We start from the raw sequence: 5,665 nt of genomic DNA, 5'->3' as shown, positions 1-5,665 counted from the left end.
ATCTGAATGTATTATTTTAATTATGTCATAGACCACCTCGAAAAGCCACCATAACCAAACACCCTCTTTCCCGGTGGATTTGGTTTCTTCCAAATGAACACTGGACCTGGAAGCCCCCCCCCCCCCCCCCCCCTCACCTCGTCTCAGATAAACACGTTTTCATGGTCTGCTTGCATACGATTAAGGTTGTCCTTAACTGATGAAGGTCCTCCAAATATTAGCTATTCAGTATATCAGATTCAATGTACTTCATACTTCAGTATACAGTATATCATTCGGACCAATGCCAAGTGAGTAAAAAAGTTTGTTTTCCCTTACTTTAATTTACTAAAAACTTTAAAAAAAAACTCAAACTTTAATTTTGAAAGTCCTTGAAAGTTTAATTTCACACCGCTTGAGTGGCAACTGGTGGTGCGCTGTGTCCTGATTTTAAACTGCAAAAATGCCCCCTCGGTTTTTTGGGTTGCATGACGCCCCCTATACTGTAACATACTGTATATGCGCATCCTTCAGTTTTCTGTGTTTTCTAAAGAGTAGTCAGTCACTGGCGGGGGGATCAGATAGCTTCCTGCAGAGAGTCAATTCATTGATGGTTGGATATAGGAGGGGTGCACTAATATATGGTGGCGCCTACAAGAAGGTCTTATGACGCATACTGGTTGTTTTCTACAGTAGATCCTACAGGAACTCTCTCACCGTGAATAGGAGTAAGGGTCACCCTGTACCCCCCCGGCGCCATTTACCAGAACCCTCGCTGATACCGATATGCAGGGAGAGAAAAACTGTATTCAAAGAGCGCATTCTGGCCTTGAAGAGGATTTTGGCAGGCATTCAACGTGGCAGACAGGCAGTGAGGGACAGACGGAGAGCAAGAGTCTATTAACCTCTGTATGCTGAAATTGTACAATAAACCTGTGTTCACTGCCGCCTCAATCCCGTGTTGGACATTTTTCATTGCAAGACCAGACAAAATGTGGTTATTAGCCGAGTGATGCTGCGACTTTATTCAACTTTAAAACACAACGCAGGCTAACAGACAAAGAAACGACAAACAACATCAAAGAAAAACGCCTAAAGCCAACAATGACCACGTGTACATGGGTTGCTATAGTCCGACTATTGAGCTTATTCTAAATAAGACAAATATTTAGATTAACGTGTACAATGCTGCAATTAAACACGGAATACTCCACGTCTTAATTGATTATTGCTTACTTTATGACCTTATTCAGAGTAAGGTAATCACAAAATCTGTTTACATGGCAGTGTCTTATTAAGGGTATTGTCTTAATATCGGAGTATTGGTGTTCATGTAAACATGGTCAATGTCATGAAGATGGCAGCTCTTAAAGACCTCTGGTGGGATGCGGCAGCACTTTTTACCTTTTCCGCTCTGTCTGCTCTGCTCTGCTCTGCTCTGCTCTGTCTCTGTCTCTGTCTCTGCTCTGTCTCTGTCTCTGTCTCTGCTCTGTCCTTGTGTCTCCTCTGTCTCTGCTCTGTCCTTGTGTCTCCTCTGTCTCTGCTCTGTCTCGTCTCTGTCTCTGTCTCTGTCTCTGTCCTTGTGTCTGCTCTGTCTCTGTCTCTGTCTCTGTCTCTGTCTCTGTCTCTGTCTCTGTCTCTGTCTCGTCTCTGTCTCTGTCTCTGTCTCTGCTCTGTCTCTGCTCTCGTCTCTGTCTCTGTCTCTGTCTCTGTCTCTTCTCTTCTCTGTCTCTGTCTCTGTCTCTGTCTCTGTCTCTGCTCTGCTCTGCTCTGCTCTGCTCTGTCTGTCTCTGTCTCTGCTCTGTCTCTGCTCTGTCTCTGCTCTGTCTCTGCTCTGTCTCTGTCTCTGTCTCTGTCTCTGTCTCTGTCTCTGTCCTTGTGTCTGCTCTGTCTCTGTCTCTGTCTCTGTCTCTGTCTCTGTCTCTGTCTCTGTCTCTGTCTCTGTCTCTGTCTCTGTCTCTGTCTCTGCTCTGTCTCTGCTCTGTCTCTGCTCTGTCTCTGCTCTGTCTCTGCTCTGTCTCTGCTCGTCTCTGTCTCTGTCTCTGTCTCTGTCTCTGTCTCTGCTTGTCTCTGCTCTGTCTCTGTCTCTGTCTCTGTCTCTGTCTCTGTCTCTGTCTCTGTCTCTGTCTCTGTCTCTGTCTCTGTCTCTGTCTCTGCTCTGTCTCTGTCTCTGTCTCTGTCTCTGCTCTGTCTCTGTCTCTGTCTCTGTCTCTGTCTCTGTCTCTGTCTCTGTCTCTGCTCTGTCTCTGTCTCTGTCTCTGTCTCTGCTCTGTCGTCACTCTCCCCTCAACATGAAGTATTCATGCTTCTCTCTGTGTTCTCTGCTTTCTTACATTTACTTCTTGCTTTTGGGGAAGAGAGTGAGGGGTGGAGATGGTCACCTCAGCGGGCTCTTTGGAAGTATGCGTGAGAGAGGAGGAGGAGGGGGGAGATGGTCACCTCAGCGGGCTCTTTGGAAGTATGCATGAGAGAGGAGGAGGAGGGGGGGATGTTATTGGACGGGGATGGAGGGCTGGAGATCCATTAGGCCTTTTTCCACTCAACCGGCTGTTAATACAGTTGTTGAGCAGCACCTGTTTCCTGAGTATTACCATTTATACCATTATCACTCTAATGCTCCTCCCTCTCTCTCTCTCTCTCTCTGCCTGTCTCTCTCTCTCTCTCTGTCTCTCTCTCTGCCTGTCTCTCTCTCTCTCTCTCTGCCTGTCTCTCTCTCTCTGTCTCTCTCTGTCTCTCTCTCTCTCTGTCTCTCTCTCTCTCTCTCTCTCTCTCTCTCTCTCTCTCTGGCCTAGCTGATCTCTACCTTCACTGTTACTTTCTATCCGTCTTTCTCTAAATAGAGTAAGAGTTCTCTCTCTGTCTCCTGGTTGTTCTCTCCCGTTCTGTTCTCTCCTCGTCTGCTGTTCTTCAGGGTCTGAAGGTCACCGGTGGGGAACTGCTGGGAGCTGAGCCAGACCTGTAATAGTGTGTTTGTGTGGGTGTGTGTGTGTGCTTGTGTCTGTGTGTGTGTGTGTGTGTGTGTGTGTGTGTGTGTGTCTGTCCGTGTATGTGTTTCAGCCACCAAGCCCTGATAGGCCAGCTAGGGTTCGTTAGTGTCACGGCCACACCCCCGACTCTTTAGATTAAAAAAATAAAAATAAAAAAGGACAAAAAGTCATTATTACTATTCATTACCTCTGGAAACCCTGTTTGTGAGTCATTATTACTATTCATTACCTGTAGAAACCCTCTTTGTGAGTCATTATTACTATTCATTACCTGTAGAAACCCTCTTTGTGAGTTATTATTACTATTCATTACCTGTAGAAACCCTCTTTGTGAGTCATTATTACTATTCATTACCTCTGGAAACCCTGTTTGTGAGTCATTATTACCATTCATTACCTGTAGAAACCCTCTTTGTGAGTCATTATTACTATTCATTACCTGTGGAAACCCTCTTTGTGAGTCATTATTACTATTCATTACCTGTAGAAACCCTCTTTGTGAGTTATTATTACTATTCATTACCTCTGGAAACCCTCTTTGTGAGTCATTATTACTATTCATTACCTGTAGAAACCCTCTTTGTGAGTCATTATTACTATTCATTACCTGTAGAAACCCTCTTTGTGAGTCATTATTACTATTCATTACCTGTAGAAACCCTCTTTGTGAGTCATTATTACTATTCATTACCTCTGGAAACCCTGTTTGTAAGTCATTATTACTATTCATTACCTGTAGAAACCCTCTTTGTGAGTCATTATTACTATTCATTACCTCTGGAAACCCTGTTTGTAAGTCATTATTACTATTCATTACCTGTAGAAACCTTCTTTGTGAGTCATTATTACTATTCATTACCTGTAGAAACCCTCTTTGTGAGTTATTATTACTATTCATTACCTGTGGAAACCCTGTTTGTGAGTCATTATTACTATTCATTACCTGTAGAAACCCTGTTTGTGAGTCATTATTACTATTCATTACCTGTGGAAACCCTGTTTGTGAGTCAGGTTGCGAGAGAGCAGATTGAGCGTCTGGATCCTGTGGAGGAGACGTCTCCTCCAGGCTGCCTGGAGATCACCGCTCCTAACTGAGACCACCGCTCCTAACTTCTCCTCTCCCCCGTCCTCTGCTCTGCTCTCCGCAGTGGCCTGTGTGTGTGTGTGTGTGTGTGTGCGTGAGCGCGCAGCTAAGCTTGTTTTCATATACCATGGCACGAACCTGGTCTCCTCCCGGTCAGAGCTCTGAGGAGAGAGAGAGAGGAGAGAGAAAGAGGAGAGAGGCGAGAGAGGAGAGAGAGATGAGAGAGAGAGACGGCCTTGGGTCTCCGTCTGCTCCGCCGAGATACTGCGAAAGCCCGCCTCTGTGTCCTCTCTGGCTGAGCGAGGTTAGGAAGCGAGGTAGGAAGTGAGGTTAGGAAGCGAGGTTAGGAAGCGAGGTTAAGAAGCGAGGTTAAAGGAGTAGTAAACGGAAAATGCATGTTAAGCCCTGTTTTAAGGTTACTTATGATCATATACAATGGTTCAGATCAAAACGTTGACAAAGCTAGCACCACCGTTTTGGTCATGCAATGGATGTGGGTGGGCACCGTGAAAAATCATTCAAAAACATGTTAAACTCTCGATTTCAAAGACAAGAAACTCACCGAGGTGTTAGTTGGCGTTCTGACATATAATTCGCCATAAAGTAAGATTCTAGTTCATCTGAAAATCTGTCCGTCTTATAGAGAGAGAGAGGGAGGTGTGGTGAGTTTGTCCTCCATGGAATTCCCCGAGCAATGACGTTGGGAATGATATATGGAATGATACAGGGGTTTCTATTGGTCAGAAATCAATAACTCATTAAAGGTGTCAGAAAGCTGTCCTTGTCTCTGGTGCAGTCGGTGTCAGACTTGCTATTTCCATTGAGCAACCTCTGTTTCTCTGTCCTGTCCCTTTCATTCTCTGTCCTGTCCCTTTCATTCTCTGTCCTGTCCCTTTCATTCTCTGTCCTGTCCCTTTCATTCTCTGTCCTGTCCCTTTCATTCTCTGTCCTGTCCCTTTCATTCTCTGCCCTTAATGAAACATCAGTTCATGTATTATACTGTATAACCATGGTCTTTCAGTCGTTGGTGGTCATTAACTAAGTCATTGATTTGAGATTGGTGTGGTCTCTCTCTCTCTCTGTGTCTGTCTGTGTCTGTCTGTCTGTGTGTGTGTGGGTGTGTGTGTGTGTGTGTGTGTGTGTGTGTGTGTGTGTGTCTGTGTGTCTGTGTGTCTGTGTGTGTGTTGGGACCTGAGTATCGAGGTGTGGGGGAGTTGTCAGCCCAGAGCTGAGAAGCAGCATTCACACTAGGCCAGGTCAGCTGTCATCTATAGTGCTTTGACTCGCTTCTACAAATGGAGAAATGGTGTTCAGTCTTTCTCTGAGTGACTATCTCACAGCATTATTCCATTATATTATATTTAGTATATTTGTTGTATTTTTCAGGGCATCCAACCGCTGAAGTCTGCCTAGTGACCAGAACAGTCTGGTTCAGCTAATAATAACCCTCACCTGAGATGGCCTGGGATGTGATGGTTGGTTTAACACCTGGCCATGTTCAGTCTGATTGGCGACATCGCCACTCTGTATTCGCCTTCCCTGGACCTGATTGGTCACTTGGCCGCGGTCCTGTATGTCTGTCACCATCCGCCCACTTGCTTCTGGACCCGTTCCC

At 45.4% G+C, this 5,665-nt stretch overlaps 1 protein-coding gene across 2 annotated transcripts in view; it reads left to right on the top strand.

The window, feature by feature from the left end:
- LOC311317800 (bifunctional heparan sulfate N-deacetylase/N-sulfotransferase 1-like) overlaps positions 1-5,665 on the top strand; it is an 81,014-nt gene that overhangs the window by 45,585 nt on the left and 29,764 nt on the right. The window lies entirely within an intron of this gene.

Source organism: Borostomias antarcticus (assembly GCF_949987555.1).
Source record: "Borostomias antarcticus genome assembly, chromosome: 14".
Lineage (NCBI taxonomy): Eukaryota > Metazoa > Chordata > Actinopteri > Stomiiformes > Stomiidae > Borostomias > Borostomias antarcticus.
Note: the sequence above shows the minus strand (reverse complement) of the source record. Positions and strands in the feature narration are given on the sequence as shown.